General features: G+C 48.3%; 1 protein-coding gene across 6 annotated transcripts in view; it reads left to right on the plus strand.

Moving 5' to 3' along the window:
• The window catches only part of kek5 (leucine-rich repeat, immunoglobulin-like domain-containing kekkon 5 protein), a 333,208-nt gene that overhangs the window by 74,962 nt on the left and 235,384 nt on the right, over positions 1-22,862 (plus strand). For 5 of the 6 annotated variants that reach the window (XM_076371230.1, XM_076371229.1, XM_031982775.2 and 2 more), the window contains one exon: positions 6,531-6,563. The exons of the other annotated variant lie outside the window; for it this stretch is intronic. The gene's annotated coding sequence lies outside the window, so the exon portion shown is untranslated. The remainder of the gene's footprint in view (positions 1-6,530; positions 6,564-22,862) is intronic. 6 annotated transcript variants of the gene reach the window in all.

Below are 22,862 nucleotides of genomic sequence, written 5' to 3' on the forward strand. Positions count from 1 at the left end.
TCGTCGCGTTTACGGCCGGTCAATAAATCGACGATGCATGTGCGAGGGATACTTTGGCCGGCGCGCAGGACGTTCGTCATAACGACGGACAAATATAATCTGGCTCAATTCCGTCGGTGCGCTGCTGGTCATTTCTAGGATTGAAGGATTTTTCGGGTAAACATCCCCTTGAGAGGCAATTTCGTTCGGTCCGAGCATACATATTGGCCGAAGTGATCGATACCCTATTTCTATGTACCGTGTATATATTACTCTAGCTGGTAAAATTTGAATAACGAACTCTAACAGACTCGCTTATCCCCGTGAATTCTCCTCGCAATCCGTCGGAGATGACTTTCTGCGAGAAACATCCGAGGTTGAAAGTTCACCGAGAGAACGGGCGACACGAAGACGCACTGTTGAATTGATCAATTCCGTGGGAATTTCACTTTCAGCGACGCTAACGATCGAGCACAGTGAAACGGTATTGTTCTTTGTCGATGGATATCAGTCGTTTCGGACAAAACACGGCGCGAGCGATGGAACATTCGATTCTACAATCGCGCTAATTGACGAAACGAGGTGGTGCTCATCGCTCGGGAAGGTCCGGCAAAAAGTCGAGGGGTGGCCACTCGACGTGGCCGCGAGCACGGCGAGGGTAGCAGCCCACTGACCTTTGAGCGACGAATTGATTTTGTTTCCACGGTCGGCTCTTGGAGCGGGCACGCGAGCCTCCCCCGCGTTCCGCTTCCACGAAAGTTGATACGAAATTCTTCGTACGGCCTGATATCCATTTTTATGGCCGGCTTAAGCACCGACTTCGCGACCCACGATCGCGCACCCCGCTTGCCCCGGTTGTCCCCGATCGCTGCTATTTTTCGTCGAGTCCAAGTCCGCGCCGGTTTATGATTCGCAGGCGTAAGATTGCGTTATCGCGGTTCGACCCCGCTTTAACCAGCCCCTACTCGCTCGAGATCTCGTTCCCCTGGCTCTACAGTCCGTCACGAGTAGTTTTTACGGCGTTCCGAAGCGATACGAGCGTAATCTTCGCCTCGCGATCGGCTGAACGCGGCGTTCGAACGAGAAACGATTCTCCAGCCGTTCGGCGCGCGGCCGACGAATTGAACAATACTCGTCGGCCCGTCGTTTTATTGCACCGTCGACGATAAGGATCCGCGGACGTCTCGTCGGGGTACGTGCAACGAATTTTAAAACGCACTTAACGACGCCGGCTGTACGCCCGGAAAAGTTTTCCCGCCGCCTTTAATTGGATCCGTGTCCATTAACGCCGCGTGCGAATTATCGTCTCCTCGCGGCGGCGACGACGCTCCGCCTCTGGAATCGGAACGAAACGTTTTTCGTTTCACCCTCGCTCGAATAAATCTCGCGGAGATGCGGGCGTGCTTGATTCTTGATGATTCCGCGGATCGCTGATAGATTTGCTTCGCGAGCTGTGCGCGTGGAATTTTGGATTAGCGCGCTGCAACTTGCAATGTGATTTGAGAAGAGAACCGTCGAGTATGTGAGATCGTATGTACTCTGTGGAGATGGGAAACGCGCTGGAAGCTACGACCGTCCGCAATCAATAGAGTATGTCAGTCGCGATGAAGTAGCTGCAGTGTAATGTTTAGTGTCTCAAGTTATGAATGCACAATTGTTTGGGTGTGTGCCCGGCGTTTTGCGACGGGGTGGCGCCGGTATGTCTAGGGAAAGCATGATGGCAAACAGGATGATCCCTGGATAGATGCGACGGAGAAATGTTTGGAACGACTGAACTTTTTATTAAACTTTTATTTATCGTTAAAAGTGCTGATACATTTTCTCAATCCTACAATTCTCTGAAAATTGTGGTAAGAGATTTTTCTCAGTTTCTTGAGACATTTATTACAGTATTCAAGTGAAGCTATTTATTCTTTTAATCAGTTAGTAGGTTTAGTACTTAGGATAAGAATAATTGCGAAATAAGGAAACCAGAACCAGTAAGCTTGATTGGTACGGTCGTTCTACTGTTAACACAGTCGTTAAGGCTACAGAAGAAAGTTTGAAAATTCAGAAATAGATGTTGCTAGGAAGACACACCGTTGTGTACGGGGAACATCGATTCCCGTTTGATCGCGGCGGTGAGATTCAAGCGAATCCGGCCATTGCATAAACCAGCGACTATCTGGCAACTTCATGATGCTATTGGCAACAACAGAGACTAACCGAAACTCTCTGTACACTCGGTTAAAAGGATCTGGTTTGCCAAGTATCGCCGACGCGAGGAAGAATGTAGCTGTATTTGCAACATTGGGGAAGTTACGGCCGCAGTTACAAACCGAAACGGTCAAAGACCGAATTCTATATAGCCACGGTTGCGTCCGATCAAGGGAATTTATTTCGGTTACAGCAAATAAACTCGACCCATTTCGCGTGAGCATCCGATCCATTCGCACCACATCGTTGCTCATTTGAACGAGTATGAATACAATTTGTAGAGAAGCGTTTCATCGCAAATAGCGGCGAGCGAAGATCGCATTTCCAGCGAGTGGCGTTTCATTCAATCTTTTGATTCCTCGATCTTGTTTCCGACGATTTCCACCTGTGCGGGTTTCACCGGTAGCAATCTGCGGCTCGTCAGTTTGTCCCCGAAACGCGGATATACTTGCAAGTTCGCGGAACTGTTACTGCAGCTTAATTAATACGAAACATTCATCGTTGCGACGGGAACGCCCGTTGTCCGCCAGCTGGGGATCGCGGCGGCATTCCGACGCGACACGGTAAACTTTCCGTGTGTCAATATTACGTTCCCAGAACTCAAAGCGGCCGGATTACATTTTTTTTTCTTCCTCCTCTCCTCACCTCGTCGATTTGTAATCGAGGCTAACCGTCGGTTTTTCATTCCGCGCGTTCACGGCGCGGAAAAAGCTCGCACAGTGGCGACAAGTGTGTTCTCGAATGAATCGCTTCTCGGCTGCGAAACCGCGCGAATTTGCTCTGTTTTTAACGCGAGCGCGTTATGAGCGAGCCCCTCGTTCAGCATCAATTAGGAATTTTACGAGTGGAAGAACACGCGACTCGGCTCGTTTGGCTTCGGTAAATGTAATAACGCCGCGAGGTAAGTTCGCCGTCTAACGCGGGACGTTAATGCGATTACCCGTCGCCGGACGAGGCGCGTTTCACCGCGACGACAAATATTTTCTGGTGATTAAGCCGGCGAATCGGCGTCGCTCGTGTAAGCGTACACGTTGAAACGCGTCCGCGCTGGACGCGTCAAACATTAATACCCGGCGCTCGCCGGTTTCCGAACTTTCAGCGTTCCCCCCCGCGGAAGCTGTTTTATTTTGCAGCGCGCCATTTCGGTTAACTTCCGCGCGGCGACAAATCGAAATTCGTAACGGTTTGTACTGCCGGCCGCGATGCGAAGGGGATTCGAGGATCGAATTATCGCTGACGGACTCAATTTCAGTCCGGTTTCGGCGCGTCGTCATAAATTCGACCCGTTAGCCGGGGACAATCGTTAGGGGATTAATGCGCGTGACGGATCAAAATTTCCAGGCGGTGGATGCTGGCTCACGCGAGAAGAAGGCGCGCGCGCGTGGCGTGTAGCTACCGTCGCCGTGGGTGGCTCGTAGGGGAACGGTGGCCAAACAATCGGTCGCGAATGCGTGAAATGCTTGGCGCACAATTAGAACGATCGCCTTTTGTCCCGGCGGCACGAGCTGAATCTGCGCACTCCTGCGAACGCGCGTCGCCGTTAATTAATTAAAATGAATTGTCGAGCCGGATAGACATCGCGTTTCTCGCGTGACGCGCGCCGCGGCGGGTTAACTAGGGATGGAACATGAAAAGAAAACGAAGTTAAGAAAACATAAAAACGATATTCGCGATTTTTCATGCGCCGCTCGTCGAGAGCTCTCGTCGCGTCACACTTTATTTATCGCGGCCCGTGTTCGCGCTTCGTGTCAGCCACAATTTACGCACCCCCTCCCCCCCGCCATCGTCACCCCTAAAATTTAATAGCAACTTTATTACCTGTTTTATCGTCCTCCTCTTATACACGTGTCCCCACCTACCTATGACTTAATAACATTTTTATACGTCGTTAAATTAAAATTACAATCCTCGGCGGGCTGGCCCCGCTCAATTTTGCGCCGTTGCAACAATATCAGGATCGCGTGTCCGCGCACTTTTACCGGGGCTCAAGCGAATCAACCAGCGATCTCTTCGCTTCGCGAGGAATCATTTATAAAACCGCGTTAATCGGCCGGCACCCGCCACCCCCGTCGCTGACGTAATTGTTTCGACGTTACAGCGGTTCCGTAATACGCCATTCGGGCTCATCATCTCATCACCGTATTCCGTTTAAGTAATTGTTCCGCGTTTACGTAGTTTAGCCGCACTCCTGTGCGGGATAACGCGAGTAATTAACCGGGAACGCGCAATTAACGTCTTCATAACGGAGAAATCCTTTCGGCCTGAAAATATCGCGTTCGCGTTGCGAGGTTCGTTACGTTCTACGCCTATAAAAATTTCAGCGAAGAACGCGCGCGTATGCTGTTCGACCGTTCCCTTTCAACCGATTTCCGGTTCGATCTATCGTTAGCTGTGTTTCTAGCTTCGTCGCCGGGGAATATCTAGGCCCGCCAGCTTTCGATTATTCGAATAATTAAATTACTCGCAGCCTTCAATCTCAGATATCAAAGCTCGCAACCGCCATTACGACGGTATCGGGCCGCAAACGGTTAATACGAATATCGGGAGTATCCGAGCAGTAAGATCGATTAGCATCTTTGGGGCACGAGATTCGCTTCAGATTATAGACGCAATTAGCGGTCGCGAAATAGGATTCTAATTCCATTAGCCGCAGAGGACGGGCGGATCTCTTTCAGCGGCGTTGCTTACACGATAACAGGATCCCGGGAAGATAGCGCGATCCCGACCCTTGAACGGGGATACCTATTCTCCCCGATTTCGTGGCTTCTCCCGCGTTTAGATACGGCAACAAAATTGCTTTTCAAGAAGAAGTAATCTCGGTCTCCGAAGAGGGTCCGATGTCCCTGCGGAGGGGTACCTAATGAAGTGTACGTGAGAAACAAGTCATCGCTTGGTAAGAAGACCCCTGGGAAGACAACAACAAGACCCGTGGAACATCCTGTGGCGAGAATCTCGTCTCTGGCCGGGCTCGAAAGAACTTTGAGAAGTTTTTGCGCTCCGCCCTCCAATCTCCACGGTTCCGATTCGCACGTGCAACACGAGAACGACTTTCGTATCTGAACATTTCCCGGCGGCGAGTCATCGGCCACTTTTGTCCGGAACTTCCCGGCCAAGTTTATCTATTTGCTAAGCGCGGACGCTCCGCACGACCGGCTGCCTTTAAGGACTCGCTGATTGAGTTTTGGGCGGGGGCAGAACGTGCGAGATGTTTTAAACTGTTCCCATTGGAACTTAATTAAGGCCGGCCAGCCGTTTTCTTCCCTTTTCCAACTTGTGTGTCGGCCGAGAGTGTACGCCGCTTGTTAGACAGAGATCATCTTCGGAATGTAACGGTTACATCCATGGTTTCGACACTGGAATTATTGGACGGTTTAACCACTTGCGCTGGAAAGACGTGTTACACGTCGATAATCTCACTGGATTACATATTCCGGATTGTTCTGAAATCTACCGGTTCGTACAAAATTATTGGTAAACGACGTTTGTGTACATATCTATATATAATAGGCGTAGACAAAATTCCTCGCGCGAAATCCTGTCGAGTTTCTCAATTCGTTGCCAGCAGTGGTTAAAGTCGTTTGGAAATTTGTATTCTGCGATTGGTTGAATGATCAATTATGCTGTTACCAGGGAATGAAGTTGTAAATAAGTTAATTCACTAGGTCGATAGTTTTAGTGTTGCTTATTTTCGATTGATTTCTATATTTAATGCCGTTGAGCTATTCCGTTCGATTTACGAGCGATTAGGAAATATACATCGATTCGATTCATTGAAATAATCAGATCAATATGCTACTTCTAACGAACCTCTCATTACTAGTTGTAGACGGTCTTTGAAATTGTCTCGTATCCGGGCGAGCGGAATTTTCATCGCAATTAGCCGGAACGACCGGTCACGGAGTTTCTCGCCTGAACAGGCGTCAATCTCTCGATCGTTCGCCTGGCCGCGCTTACATTTACACCGTGCAACGGCGGGGGAGCAGCCACCCACGATATTCAACATTCGTTACAACCCACCGTGTCTTTGTTCGCCGGCGAGCGCGTTCCCTGTACGCGACAAACTTCCGGTTTGCGAACTTTAGCCTAGCGTGCAGTAAAACCCGCCGCGGGTGACAAAAACCTCGTGAACGCTGGGGGACTCGAAGCAACACGTCGCGATGGAATCGCTTCGCTGCGTTTCGCTTATGAATATCCAACCGCGCGCGCGGTAAATGCATTATTTAAATAATGATCGCTTCGAACGCAGGGCAACCGTTAGATTAAATTGATCTTTATTTAATGCAACAGCGGCGGAATATCTTTAACCTTTGATCGGCTTTCTCTATAACTAAAGGATCTCCGTTTCGTGTTTGCAGGTCCTAAGGGTTATCGAGAGCAGCGTTTTTAAGGTAAGGGAACGAAACGTTAATGCATGTAGACTAATGGCGGCGGCCTCGAAATAAGGATTGGTTCACTCGATTCCGAGATAAGATTATATCGTCGCCGCCGCTTGAACAAATGGTTCGTAAGTATGCGGACCGGAGTTTCTTTTGCATAATGGATCGCTCGCGTTTTCAGTCAGATTTTCCTCACCGACGGCCACTCGGAGCGTTACACACGGTTTAATCATTATGAAGGGGAAATCTACCGTGACCGGTAATTGTTACCTGAGAAGAAATTAATTCTTCGCCGGCCGGCGGGCGTTGATGCTAATTATTCACAGTCGAAAACGCCAGAAATTAATGAATTCGGCCCGCGAGTCGCGGCAATTTAGCCGCGCCCGTTAAAAAGAGAAACAGCCGGAGCCGCGGTTGAAATGAAAAACCCTTAATTCCTGGCGGTTCGGTCGTCCCTTCAATAACGGATGAGAAATGAACAGCATCCCGGTGAATTCGTATAAATTCGTAATTTCAACGGAGCACGGCCGAGCTTCGAAAAATGGAGCGGCGCTATTTTTTTTCATTACGCGCCGGCCGTGCCTCCGCCTTTGTTACTGCGGAAAGGAAAGCATAACTTCGGGCGAAACTAGAATTAAAGTCCAAGATTCCCCGCTAATGACTCGCGTTTTTGTACTGAACTCCATAGAACTGATTCTCCATGCGAACCCTTTCTTGCGATTCGCGGTTCTCTCGAGTTTATCCTATAGCCCGGGAATTATTCCGGGCAGAATCCGATGCAGAATGTACCGCCCGGCTTTCACGTTCACGTCGCTTTCATTCCACATTTGTCGAGCGATCCCATTCGTCGGAAAAACAACGAGCTTCCTATTAGCGTCGCGCTACAAATCAATTAACCACTTCGCGGCGAGTTTCTCCAAGAAGCCGATAGTCGGAACGGACCGTTCCCACTTCTGGAACAACTTCATGCAACTCCCGTTCGCTAGCGAAACGAATGTTCTCCCTTCGAAAACCGACTTCGGGCCGCGCGCTTCGCCGGACTTTCCGCCGATAACCTTGCATTTTCGTGACATCGCGAAAGGTAAGATGTCGCGGGAAAAATCCGTCAAAATATTGTGCAGCGCCGGAACGTTAATTGCCTCGTTTGTATCTTGTCCCAGCGAGGGGCTGCTCCGCTCGGCACGCAGAGGAGAAAATTTCGAATAGAGCCGTCTATCTAGCTCGCAGGGAAATAAGCCACTTGAGCTTCAATCCGTTCCGGCTTACAAGAACTGCGATGTTTCCGCTCCCTTTATTAAATCGCCTTTCCCCGGGTGGAGAGAGCGGGCCAAACAGCCGGGCGAGCTAGGCTATCGCGTCCTGTTTCGTGAATTTGGTCGAAGGATGGCAGGGGGTGGGGGGGGGGGGGGGGGGTTGAAAGGCAAACGAGAGAGCCGGAGAAACGGGGAGAGAGAGGGAGACGAAAAAAACCCAGAAAAGGCAACTCGTTCGCCCCGCGCGCCCCTTTTCCTCGCCGACGATCCGCTCCGAAACGTCGCTCCCGTTCCGGTGTTACCATACAGCACGCCCGGGCCCCCTGAACTTTTAATGAATCGAAAGAAAAACTTCTCGCAGGCTGAGAAGGTTAATTTCATCCCGTTGAAGCCCGCCGGCCGGAGGGAGAAAAGAAAAACGTGATGTAACGTCTTGAAGCATTTAATCGCGCCGCTATTCGTCCCTACCGACCCACCGCCGGCCCTGTTCCATCTTCCTTTTATTTGGATTACTTTGAAACGGGTAATCCCCTTAAGCGCCCTTCTCGCGCGCGTCCCCGACAAAAATAGCTGATTTGTTTACTGCGTCCGACGCCCGCCGCTCGGAGACGAATAACGCGCCCCGGGAACTTCCCCGTTGGTCTCGCGAGAAATTGCATCTCGACCGGCCCAGTTTTCCGAGGAATTCGATGCTATTCTTGTAACCGAAGTATTTACGAGCCGAGAGTCTCGGAAGCGGCACCGCCGAAGTATTATTTCAGTCACATTCGACTTAGACTTCGCGAGCTACGAACCGGGTTTCCCTGGGAAATGCTAACGATAAAGTGCATCTGGCGGCGAGGCTACCGAAATTAATGAGTCGAGTGACTCGAACGATACTCGGAAGATGTTCGCGATGTAAGGGCCGAACGTATCGAAAAGAAGCACCGCTTCGAGCGACGCAGTTGGCCGAGCGGCAAAAAGCGAGGGGTCGAAACGCGGGAATAATCCGATAAGTCGATGAGGTTTCTCGCGCGCGCTTAACAAATGGATGCTCGTAATCGTCGAAAACGACCGGGCGAACAAAGCCGGGCGCATCGTGACGAACGACTGTGCGAACTTTCGCGAATTCTTGCTCGGAGAAACTCTGTCTCCCTTCGTTCATGGATTAGTGCTCCGGGAAGTTTCTGAATGGCGGAGTCCCATTCGAACAGCGGGAACGGTGATCAAGCGGCTTGAACGACTCGCGGGCGTTTATGGAAATAAATTTCAGTGGGCAAGAACGCCGCGCAACGGTGCCCGCGTATCCGGCGCTGTTGTGCGCGCCAGTCGGAGCGGAAGTTGCGTCGCGGCCCGCGAATTTCTGCTAGCCGACCCGACTAAGGAACGAGGATTCGGTCGGCGGCGAGGCTAGTCGCGTGCACGCGCCCGTGATTTATGAAACGCGCCGTAATTGACTTGCATTACGATGCAAATCGCTCTGGTCACGATACGACGCGAACCGGCTGTCTTTGATTTTCACTGAAAAAATAGGATTTCACTCGTTCCTCCGTCGCCCTCCTCTTCCCGTGTTGCTCTCTTCATCCTTCTCCTCGGTGACTTTCTTCCGCGCGTTATTTCTGCTTTGTAAACTGATTTGTGTACCCAGCTCCGCCGGTGTTTTTAGGCCGAGCACAATTAGTTACAGGTTTCACGGCTCGAGAGGCATTTGTACGTTGCGCAGCGCAGGGTCGTTCACTTTCTGGAGCACGCCAGCCGCTGTCAATAAGGCTTGAACCGCCATCGCGTGCTCGAGCTTGTATTTTTACTCGCCGGGGAAATATTTTTAAACCGCGCGGCCGGGGATCCGTGGATTCCGTTGCCGTTTTTAAGCCATCACGCTGCCCCGTCCCCCCGCCGAATGACGCGACGCCGTGTCTGCCATGGAACGTCCGTTTCCACTTCGCGAAGTAACTTTCCCTCGCTCGGCGACTTCCGTGCCACTTCCGACTGTCGCGAGAGCTGTCCTCTTGGAAGGATTCGTGCGAAGTGCTAGAAAAGTGATTATACAAGTGGAGCGGACTTCGTTTTCAATGGGAAATCAAGGCGGGCGCGTGGATTTCGGAAAGTACGAAGATTCATTCGCGATCGGTGGGCGATCAGCTTCTCGCCTGTGAAGATTTCATTTCCGTGCATCGCACGGGTGTACTTAATTTGTTTAATTATGCCAGAGACGTGTGGAAACTACGCCGGCAGTTGCCAAGGGCGCGGAGCGCGCGATGCACGGATATTTTCCGCTGCCGGGCGGATTCATTTCCAGGTGAATCACGTGCCTGCATCGGCGGAGCTGCATTCAACAAAGAGAAAAAATTCAGCCCCGGGTTCGGAAAATTTCGCCCAAACGGCGAAAGCCGGCAAATTAAACTCGTTTCACCAGAAACTAATGCAATATCCACGATCCAGTTATAATTGACTGGGAAAATGTTTCTTCGCCGGGATTGCCGCGATTGTTCCCTTATCAGCCGTAGGTTCTCTTAATTATCTTCCTCGGGCTGCGCGCTTTCTTTCTCTTAACACGCGCGTTCATTGAATTATCTCGGAACAGAAACAGAGGCGGGTTATTCAGAACGGGATAAACAGTTCGAACGTTCCCTTTCGATGAATCGACCGGTGAAATTTACCAGATACGTTAAAATTCCTGATTTCTTTTTTCACAATTACTGGCAAGATACATGTTCCTCTGAACAGTTACTAAAGAAGTTGATTCACTAACGCGCTAAGTTACAAATCATTCGAGATCCCCATAGACGCGATCGTAGAGTTTCCACAAGAATTTTAGACACATCAGATTCAACCGCTCCGTAGTTTTAGCGCTAATGAAGTCACTTATCCCGCGAGCCACTCAAGGAAACCGTGATGGATCCGATCAAGCGAGGACCATTCATTCGGCACACGAGTTCCCGCTCGATCCGCCGAATCTCCGATTGTTTCCGCGAGGGCACGCGCGTTACGCATGCACGCGCTCAAGTTATGCATTCTCCGTGGGACAGGTGAGAAATGTTGTTCGACGATTTATACGTTGACGGGGAACGTAGGGCGAAGGAAGAGGTCCCGTTGAGAAATCTCTCGCCGGCATAGTTGATTATTTGTGACTGCGCCCGTAGCTCACCTAGCCGGGATAAGTGCATATCCGTGTGAACATTGTATCCTTTCTTGCGGTTATAAGGTATGCAATCAACGCGTACCGGCCATTTGGTACGGCGTACAGCCCCGCTAGGAAATCCGGCTGAAAATTGGCATGGATTTTATTCACGAATCACATTCCGCCTCTACCTCGACCGCGGAGAATAATACTTTTTTTTCTCTCTCTCCCTCCTTTCTTCCCCTCGTCTTCTCCTCTCCGTTTCTCCCGCCGAATCGAATGAAATTAATTTTCTGCTCGCGATCCGCGCTGATATTTATGACAATTACGTCGGCTGAATGGCGGGACCGGCGTGAATGCCGCGAATAAAGGGGACCCTCGGCGAAATTAGTCCGCGGGAACGACGGGGCCGCCGTTGCCCTGTTAAAAAGTTGTAAATGTAAGCTCTCGTTCGTTCGTTCATTCAGCCCGCGGACGGACCTGTCCATTCATAATCCCGCGAGCGGGGCGACTTGTTATTTTTCGCGCGATTCCGGCCGGACGCGGACACGGAGCCTTTAACTTCGCGGCCCCGTATTTGCAAACAAAGCTCGCGCCGGCTCCTAATGTACAATAATTCATCGCGGTTGCCGCCGCTTCCGAGTTTCGCCGCGGAAACGGCGACGCGGCAACAAAAACTGCGCGATTCTGTTACAACGGGCGAGCCCGGGCCGGCTAGGTGTCGTCGAAACTTTCCTCCCGCAATAAGGACGCCGGCCGCTTTCCTGGCTCGCGTCTCAGCCAGCTTTGTCCCGAGTGAAAAACGAACGCCAACATTCACCCCCGGGGATCGCCGGGCCTCCAAAGAATTTCATTTACGCGGCGCTTATGGCTCGCATACCTCTCGATTCTGCTGACAGGACGCACTGAGAACACTCCTTTATCGTGCGCGGCGATGGAATTAAGCGGAATGCATCGGAGAATTGTGCAGACTGTATAAACCTCGTAATTCTAGAAGTTCGGATAACGAACGTTCGACCGCACCATCTTTCTCGCGGGAGTGCCGCAGATTTCACGAAGGTCCAAACGACGTTACAATTTACAATAACACATTTGATACAATAAATCTGAAAACGCAACCGAAGGAAGCGCCGCAGGCGCCAACTCAGATCGACCGGATTGGACCGCATTCAGAGTCTCGAATGTTGTATCACCTACACGCAACACGATACACGACTCCCAATGCTCCGAGTTCACGAACTCTTCCACCCGGGAAACAGATCAACATCTCGAAGCGAAATCGGTTAATTCCACGAGGAACCTCCCGACGCAACGGCCAATCGCGTCGGTGTATCGCCAGACGTCGGGCCAAGGAATTCCAACTAAAAATAGCCGAGCTAAACCGTCGACTTCCGTTGTCTGCCGGTGTCTTCCTCGGGGCGACAACGATCGTCCTCTCCTCGTGAATGCTCCATTAATCATTCAGCCCGCTAATGGTCTGCGAGAGAGTATGCCGAAGCGTGGACGAGGCGGCACGGGCAGCGACACTTTAGAAGCTTGCGAGCGCGCTCGCCAACACACGGCCGCTCGCGCGCTCGTGGAAGCGGCCGAGCGTGCTGGTCGTCGTCGTATCGTAAAGGGTAGATCAGCAAAAAGGCTCCTTTCAGGGCTGGGTCTCGATTCTTTCACGGGCGGGCTCGCAGGACCGGGAGCCGGGATGGGTCGTGCCGCGTGCTCGGCTTTGATCGAATTCCACCACACGGAAACCGAAAGCGATCTCCTCCCAGCGTGTCCCGGTTATCGTGCCGAACGGGACGATAAAGGATGATAAAGAAGACGGGAAGCTAATCGCGGCAACGAGAGGGGCTCGCCCGGTGGTTATTGTGTCGCCCGGTGAAAAGCAGCCGGCGATCGCCGGCCGATAGGGGACGCGGGCCGAATCGCCGAGAACCGGAAGGAGCGCGGGAGCGTGCAGCCTCGCGTGGTTACGTTTATTGACACCGGCAGATAGGGATGATGCGGCCGATCGTTAAGGGAGACCTGGAATGGACGGGAGGTTCAGCGCCCCGGGGTGTCGTGTCGCCTTAGAAAAGCCACGGAGCCGCGGAGAACGGCGGAGGGTCGGCGACGAACTTTTTTGTTCCGCTGATAGCCGATGAAAAATGAAGGGTCACCGCCCGCTCGATTAGGAACGGGATTATGAATCGGCCCTCTCCGCCGATCGTCAATATTCATGGGAACCCGTGTCGCTGTTTAGAGTGCGTTTACAGCGGAGCGGTACTCGATGAGGGCGACGCCCACTGGGGTGTTCGCCCGATCTGACCGTGAAGGACAGGTTGACGTTAGAACTACCGAGTTTTTTATACGATTAATGTGTAATTCCTGTCAAAATTGTAACGATAGGTTATTTTCAGTTTCTTCAGGTATTCATTGTAGTATTCAAGTGAAACTATTTATTTTTAAGATCATTTCGAATATTCTGACTTTCAACTGCGAAATGAAATAATCGGAATCAGTCATTTAAACCGGCACATGCAGTCAAATCAAAACATAGTCGAGTTTAGAGAGGTTTTATCCCTTAGCACTCCAGATCGTTTTGTAATTTATCAGCAACTAATTTTTATGGTATCTCCAGTGAAAATGAAAAATGCTATAACATTCCTTCGACCTTTTATTTTCCTTCTCACGAAATTTGGATCTGTGGAAAATCTAATAATTTTAGGGTAGTTTCTTTGACTCGTTAAAATATTTGATATTATAACTGGTGCAACAGTGGAGCCTACAGAGTTCAAAGGGTTCAAAGTACAACTTTTAACTTTGAAGAGTAAAGATTTTAAGAGACTTTAAGCGTAGTCGAAAAATGCCTTACTTTCGGGATAGCTCGGCACTTTTCGAGTGTTTCGACGATAATAAATATTGTTCCTTACATGTTCAGTTATCTCAAACAGCAGAAATTTGTCGGTAAAATCTCTAATATAGACTTTCGGTCTAATCGGGCGAATACTCTACTGCAACGGTTGCGAAGAGTAAAAATGTATTCCTTTGTTTCGTAATGTTAATTAACCAGCAGTGAAAATAATGCGTTACATAAAATTGACGTTTAAAGCGTACATTTTCCGTGACATACAACCTCGAAGTACTCGGACATAATAATTCTTCTTCAGCTTCAGCTTTTGGCAGGTCCACCAGAAACGCAACCGAAAAAAGATATTTTATCGCCGCACTGTTCGACACGTTGTTCCCCGAGCTTCTATCGTGGCTCCGCTGTAAACGTACCCTTAGACGCCAAACCGAAAGAGGAAAGGTGGCGGCGAGTACAGGTTACGAGAAGCGGACGAAGCGTTTCCCGCGGCGCGATAAAGCGTTTAACGACGCGGAAATCGAATCTTTGCGGAATCCGCGGATCGATACCGTAGATAATTAGTGGGAGATAATTAGGACGTATAAGAGGCACGTTTGAGGAATGATGTTGAAACAATGGCCGAGCAGAATTTTTCGTAATTAGATGGAAAATGCTTTTGTGCTTCGTTTAGTCGATCGACTGTGAAAATTTCAAAAGGTTCGGGTGAATAGGTGAATCGCCGAGTTCAACCGTAAACTCGCTCGAATTTTTTGCCTTCCCCTCGATCGCCTTTATTATGGACGTGTCCATCAATTATTCGAAGCGTTACGTCAAAAACGCCGTCGACCGATGATGAAATATCCTTGGGGGATTCTACCTATTCGAATATATATATATATATATATATATATATTCGAATATATATATATATATGTCCTCGCAAAAATTCTATATCGAATTGCAAAAGATCCGTTATCTCTGGTGTTCATTGTCCGCAGCATCTCGAATTTCGCTTTCTGTTTTATTCGTGTGTAATCCCTTTTTCCATCGGAACAAATCACTTTTGAAGTGAAACCGATACATCGGAAATATATCCGTCGTTGGACGAATATTGTTGCAATAAATTCTACAATCCATGGAATTTTTCCACACCGAATTCCTCGTTTTATTCGCGCGCTTAATTATATTAACCACGAAATAGTACGCTTTCCGCAACCCGACACCCTGTATAAGTTCACCGAAGCCGAACAACGGCAAGAGAACCGTCGGACCTTTCCTTCTTCGCGCCGGGATCCTCTCTCGGAATCTTTAAAATCCGGCCGGTCAGAAGCGATCTGGGAAATTTGCGCAAATAAACGCGGAAAATTGGTTACGATAGCAGCGGCCCGGCCGGGCCGCATCGATAACGACAGGAACGCGGCCGCGCCAGTGTAAAATTAGGATCGGTGAGCTCACCGGCCTGTAAGTGCAAACAAACCGAAGCGAATTATTTGCATGGGAGAGCAAGCGGGAACCTCCTGAATTCGTTGATTTCCTCTCATAATGTTCGACCCGATGACCAATCGGAAGTGTTAATTGCCGGCCGACCGAGTTTCAAGTGACTACGGTCCTCGATTATTATTTATCGACTCAAATTATTCTTACTCGTGTCGCCACTCGCGAGTTCCCTGTTATTCCGCGACGGTATTAAATGCAAATCACTCGTCATTACTGTACGAGGATCGACTGTTTGCCTCGCGCCTGAACCTGCCTCTCGCTCAATTATAATTCTATCATCGGGTAATCTTGGTCGAGGTTCCCTCTCCCCGAGGAAAATCGTTAGCGACAGTTGGCCTTACTTTAAATCGGGTCAATAGCCGTTCACTGGAGCACCGAAATTTTCGACCACACCTACTAACGCCGGCTAAGACTCGCTGATGGATTCTCATAATCTATTTACCCGAGAAATGCCCGAGAGAAAAGTTCCTTGCGGTCGGAAGAGTCGAGAGCTTCATAGCGCTCCAGCTGAACGAACTGATTACAAGGCGACGATGCAATTTATCCAGCTCGTCCACCCTTGATAATGGTTTCGCCCTGATTCTCTCTTGCCAAAGGTCCTGTTCTAACCTGCACACCGTATCTCCAGATGTCGGCGATACTTGACGCCATCAGCCGGCCATAAAATCAGGGTTTAACCCTTTCCTCGCCATGTACGTCTCCGTGAATCAGCTTTCTACTTGTCTTTTGGAAATACTTGAACTTCGACGAATATAGACGTTACACTAACGAATTCCCGTAATAATTCGAACTATTAATGAACTTTATTTGTCTTTCTGGGATAACGAACTTCTATGTATTTTAACACCTAGGCGATCGCCTAAAAAGTATAACTACAACCTCCTCCGTTATCTTCAATTGAATTCATTCAATTCATTCGGTTAGAAACTGTCTTGTAAAAACAAAAACCGTATTTGACGAATCGCATAGTCCCACTTTAAGACTTACTAAACAACAGAAGGAAAGGCAGTACGTTGCTAAGTGAAAATCTTCCCATTCGGTTGTCTAAGCGTTAAAATACAATAACACGAAACAGCAAATGTTTCGAACGTTTAAAACACAGATGTTTTCTTGAACATAATTCAGTAAAAAAAAGACAAATTCTATATTTATTCTATGTCTACGTTTACTCAGAAGCATTGCAATGAATAACAGAAAAATAATATTCAATTCCGATTTGGAAGAACGAAGTGACATTTATATTTATCAAATTCTATTGACACGATGTTGCAGGACAAGATGTTAAGGGAGGACAGCTTGATTCTTCTAATCGCAAAGAATGTTTCTCTTAGCCACTGTCTGAATAATCTGGAGCGGTTTAACGGGACTTGCCCCTAAGTACTATCGGCAACTACCTGTTTGTTTTGACTAACTTGTTTTCCACAATAAAATCACCGACCAAGCGGCAAACTTCGGACCCTCGTAACTCCTGGAGTTAGTCTTCGGCGACCGTTCCACTATAACGCGTCATAGTGGTAATCTGTGTTCCCTTTGCCCTTAATAAACACCTAAGTTCGCGTAGAACGCCGAGAAGAACGTGATTACAGGTCCAAGTTTGATTCAAGGTTGTGACCGGCGTTAACAAGTACCGAAACGTCATCAGCCTGGAGTAATCGCGTCGGGTGAACAGTTATTTCGGCGGCTATTCTCGTGCCCCTTTCGAGAAACAGGTTACAGCGTCGATTCGCGGCTCGCGCCGTCGTCGTTTTATCCGCCGCATCGCGAGCACGCGAGTGTTAGATCTATTTTTCCTAAAAAGAGCGCTGCGGCGTAATAAATCGTGGCGACGTCGTTTCGCCGCGATGACCGCGGCCAGATTGGTATCCGAAGGGCGTGTTCTCGTAGATAGCATCGTTTGTCCGCGGCGACGGCGAAGACGCACACGCGGCGTAATCACGCGGGTACACGCGATTACGCGTGTCCAATATTCCGGCCGGTCCCATAGACTTGATCTTTGCCGGTTGGACTACCCGTGTACCGGCGATGCGATAAGGAGGGTTAGTTTATTGTCTTCGGATCTTCGATTATCTCGCTTGTACTACAGTGGTCAACGGGGTTAATTGATCACCTGCTGGATTCTTGTTCAATGGCATATGCGCATCGTTGTAGTTGTCATTAACCGTTCGCACTCGACGGTTTCCTTCGCTGCGTATATTCGTAATTTTTGTAATGGAACGTTGATTAAATTTTCGGTTCGAATAGATATAATGCACGAGGGATAGATATATTCCGACATTTCGTGCCTAATTGCGATACATCCAATTAATATCGAAATTTCATCATTTTGCCGTGTTAAATCAAACGGTGAGGCCGCTCGCGAGTTCGGGGGGTTAAAAGGAGAACAAAAGTGAGGAATCGTTATCGTTTCCAGGACAGAATCCGGCGAGATACTTAATATTTTAGATATGAATGTTATTAACCCCTTGATTTCTTTCTCAACTCTGATCGACACGTCTACTTTGTCATTAATAATTTATTGGGAAAAGAGAAAAATTCTAAGCACATTTTATGCCTATATTTCCTTTTAAGTATAACAGTTGATTGCAGTGGAATGGTATTTACTTTGAATTCGAATGTATTGATTGATACATATATTTATCGAATCATGTTGAAAATCTTTACGAGTCTAGCACGTTGTTATTAGGCAAGGGGTTAATATCTAGTAATTTTTTCCGGAACCTGTAAGTATCGACGCGAACAGAAGTGTCCTGTGCAGCTCAACTGACCTTTGATCTCTTCGGGCAGGCCGAGTGCATTTAATTTACGAGCACTTTAATAGCCACGGGCAACAACGATCGCTAACGAATATCGACCGACACCCAGCAATAAAATACGAAGCTAAATGTACAGCCGTTCGAAGGAATCTTTGTATTCAGAGATACATATTTCTCGGTATCTAAACGACGACGCTTCACGGTTTACTAATTCCCGCTTGATGATCCTTTTTCCCGAGGATCGAATTCCTTCCTGGAATTTCTTCGCGGATCATCCGGTAGATTCAGCTGCATACCTGAGCATACACGGCTTCCTCGGTGCAGTCCTTTCACCGTAGATTCACGAGCTTCGATCGGTCGAGCGAAAAAAAGCGGTATCCTTCCATCAACCGGCAATATACCGGACGGTGCGCAGGGTTTCAAAGATTCCGTATTGAAATTCAGATCTGATCTCGCGCAGAATGAAATGCAGTCGACCGTAATCTCTTATTACAAATCTGCAAGTCATACGGTTCTAAATACCGAGTTCCTAAGATGTCGTTGTAAAACTCGTTAACTTGCACTTGAGATTTCAGTTGGTCTATATTTCAGTTTAGGCGTTACCAAATTAATCGTCTCTCACTGATGTGTCTGTACCTTTTCACTAATTATAAAAGAATAAATCAGAGAAGGGTAATTTTGATCTGCCAGTGTTAACGTTAACTCTGAACTCGAGGGCTCCGGAGCGGAGCCATTTAAAATTTATCATTACAAACTGTGAAACGTATTAAATATGTTATAACATTTGTGTCTATAATCGATAAAAAACAATGAAATATACCTATGACTTTTCTTTCCATACGCGTATCGTTCATTTATATGTTAACCCTCTGTAGGTCCATGTAACGTTGAAGTTACATATCAGTATATTGGCATCTTGTTGATTCATTTCATTTTGCACTGAAAGTGGTGAATAAAATTAAGTAATCACTTAAACTTTTATATGCACAGGCGTGAAAGCTTAACGTCATTGTAACTTAGAAGTTACAAAAAATATCTGTTCCATGAAATTATTGAAACTATTGAATACGTTGTTAATTCGTATTCATATGAGGATATTTATTAATTTTGCACTGCATAGATTTTGTTGTAATCACGAACAGAAATTCGGCCCATAGAGGGTCAACATGCTTTTTCTATTAAAATTGCTTGGAATTGCTGGTAGCACCAACGAGAAAACGTTTCCAGTGCGAAGGGTTAAATGAACAACAAGCGTTCGAAACATTTTTACATCGCGCGAATCGGTGCCACGAGAATCATCGATGCCTCTTCCCCGGACGCGCGTAATTGAAACGCGCCGCCGTCGCGAACAGTGAATACCAATAAATAACCGGAGTTATTGCGGCCGATGTAACGTCGCCTCTAACGTGGACGGTCGCGTCAGCCGCAGACGCGTCGATTTTACCAGCGACGGCAACAACAACGGCCGGGTTCCACTGCACGGCGAAGCAGTGACCCGCCTCGTTTCATCGATCCCCCGTGCTCTTGCCCTGAAACTTCTTAACCGCCAGGCTAAACGAAGGCAGCGAAGGTCAGGCGAATCGGAACAGGCCGGTGCAGCTCGCGCTTTGCGCCTTTGTTCCACGCTGGACGCGCCGCAAAATTATCCCCGCAGAATTAGTCCGGGCCGGATCGGTGTGCCTCGATGCGATCATAAAAGGCCTCGTTCAGAAAAGTCGCCGGACCCCGGGAGAGTCGTGTGCACGCTACGCTGACCGCATAAAGCCCGAACGCAAACGGCCCGTTACTGATGAATGACGGGGTCGGGAGCGTCTGTCAACCGCGCTCCCCGACGCACACTCGAACGCGAACTCCGTATCCTTGTCGCTCGGCTCTCGATTCACGGTGGAAATTAATTAGACTCGCTTACCGATTCGGAGACACTTTTCGGGGGATTCGTTGAATATGGACGGATAACGGAAATTTTAATGGCAGTAGGATCTCGTTTAACCCTGATCGTACCGTGTGTTATTATGACGAATCATACGATGTGACTGTGTCACTTATGAGAGCGAAAGGAATGATTAACCCTTTGTACTCGAGAGATTCGATACGACACAACTATGAAGTTGAATATTTAATATTTCAAATTAAAGTTTGCATTGCTACGTGAAATATTTAAATAAAACGCCTCTGTTGCGAAATTTATCTATGAATTATCGTTAGATTAGTTTCAAACAGTATGACCTATATCTCGTCAGAAAATGTTGAATATTTCCATTGAGAAACTTACGAGTGCAAAGGGTTAGAATGTTATTGGTTTTGTTTATGGGGCCCAAATTTTAAAAGCCCAAGAAATCTTTTGGAAATGCAATATGAAATAATCAAAAAATTTAAGTAGAAAGTTCAAATGTGACTGGAAGTCACGTCGTGCTCCGATTAGGGTTAATCCTTTGCACTCGGAAGCTTCTCACTAGAAATGTTTCAACATTTTCTGATGCGATGAAGATATTTCGTGAAGCTAACTCTAGAAGAAATAATACGTATATCGGAGAACAAAGATATTTTATGTCAATATTTCACAAATTGATGCATTGGACGAAGTATATTAAATATCAAACTTTATAGCTTTACTGTAGGAAATCAAGTGGTGAGAGTCACCTCTCGAGTGCAAAGGGTTAACCGCGCCACTGTTTATCTAGATCGTTCAGAATGTTATTCAAAAATTCAAAGCTCGGGATACCAGATTTTCCGCAATTGTCAAACTTTTCAAAAGAAAAGTTTTTCAAGGTAGCATTAAGACCGAGAGTCGATCGAAGAAAGTAAGCCCAGATAAAATGAAGTATCAGATAATCAAAAGACATTCACTGCTGATCTCAAAGATAGCATCAATGGTGGCTCTAATTTTTTGATCAGGTTATATACTTTATTTGATGTTAGCATTCGCTTTACGAGCACGGTCGGATTAATCGTTAATGTTCCGAGACTAAAGGAAGGTGTAAACTTTATAGGCTGTCGAGAGGAATTAAGGATGAGTCACGGTCGCCATGTTGCTCAAGAGCCTCGGCCACACGAATCCCCCGTAAATCGTTGTTTTTCGTATATGGGAGGCAGTCGTAACCCAGATGGGGCAATTGTTATACCTTGAAGCGACTCGTATCGAGGTCAAGACTGTGAGTTACGAATATTGGTCGGTATCGAATGTATCGAGGACACGATCGTAAATGTAATTCGCAAATCCATTATCGTAAAAATGCGCGGGCCCTTAAGCGGTCGTCGGACGTTGATATAACGCCCGGCTTTTCTGTCTCTTCGGGGCAGGGAGCCGTGCCAAACAATAGCGAATGATTTACCGTGAATCTCGTTGGCTTCCTCGCCGCCGCTATCGTTGCGCGCAGGCCAATCTGTGCGCGAGCGTACACGGAAGACGGCGAGACTCGCGTTCAATGCATTTTAGATGCAGTATGTCGGCCGAGAATAGGAATCGAACGGTAAAAACCGTCCCGTAAATTCGATTCCGTTTCAGCGGACCTGGAAATGTTTAATCTTCTTTACTTCAATCTAACGAACGCGTTTTTTTCACCGTGGCGTATCGTTTCTTAGTATCGAATTAATTCGGCACCGACGGCTCGAAGCATTTTTACAAGCTTACACGCTCCGCCCGAATTTTTCCGTCGGAAACTGTAATTTCCAGACTCCGATGCATCGTCGCAACGTCTCTTTATCTTGTTACGAACGAACGGAAAAAACGGGGCGATTTAATGTATCGGTTCCCCGACGGGAACAAGGGGGAAAAAAAGGAACCGAGATATTGAATTACTGTTTCCCCTTCTCGTCATTGAAAAAGATAAGCGGCGCGAGCACGGCGTTCCGTGTTAATAGTTCAAGCTAACGCCGCGGCGAGGATAACACGAACGATAACAGTTGGCCCGTTGTGGACACAGCTCACAGTTTCTAATAACGACGGAACTTAGATTTCACTGGATTGTGAGCCCGGTTCGAGCGACGACCCACGCACGTGTCGTGTTTAAACAGCTGTCACGCAGCCGACTTTTTGTTGGCTTTTCCGATAAAACGAACGGTCCAATAGTTGCTGTATCTAATCGTGTTATTGGTGCTCACAGCGGAAACGGTTCTATCCGGACTCGTGCAGTTCCCCGGCGAACTCGCAGTCGCGGAGGTTGAAATTTCAATTTGCTCTCGTACGGATCTGTCGATTCGTCAAAACAGATTCCTCGGGAGCGATCCGAAGAGATCGAAGCGCCGAGGATTGACGCGGAGGAGAGTCGGAGACTCCTTTAATCGAGCACGCTCGATCGAACAACGCGAAAACTCGTATTACAAGTCGAACCGTCCTTCTCGTTGTCGCGCGATTCACGGGGCCTGCTCCAAAAATTCCTCCAGCCGGGCGTAAAGTTTCGGGCGTAATCATCCGGCCGGCGGATTCGGCGAGAAGAAATCTGTCGGCGACCCACATAAAACTGGATCGATGCGGAGCATCCATCAGAGAAGCAATTCCGAATCTTTTTCCGGCGTGGCCGTCTGAAGCGTAATTTCCCTTTTTACGCGGCTGCAATTACACGGGGCACTAGCCGCGCTCCCGTTAGGTTCTCTGACATCGTCCCGGGCGCCGAATATCTCTGTAATAAAAGTACAAGTGTTTCCGCGCAGAGTGCCGGATGATATTGCGCCCGGCGCGCTGCGGTGAAGCTCGAACGGGTTGCATCCGAAATATCTCACTGCACCTTCTTGTTGCTATTACCGTTATTACTATTATTATTGTCACTGTTATTATTATACGAGAGGCGAGGCCAGTTCCGGGTTCCGCGCGGTTCGCGGCGTCGCTTTGGTTTCAGTTCCCTCCGCGATATTCGCATCGCCGTCGACGCCTTCGTCGTCATCGGTGTC

The sequence above is a fragment of the Nomia melanderi genome, chromosome 10 (genome assembly GCF_051020985.1).
Source record: "Nomia melanderi isolate GNS246 chromosome 10, iyNomMela1, whole genome shotgun sequence".
Taxonomy (NCBI): Eukaryota; Metazoa; Arthropoda; class Insecta; order Hymenoptera; family Halictidae; genus Nomia; species Nomia melanderi.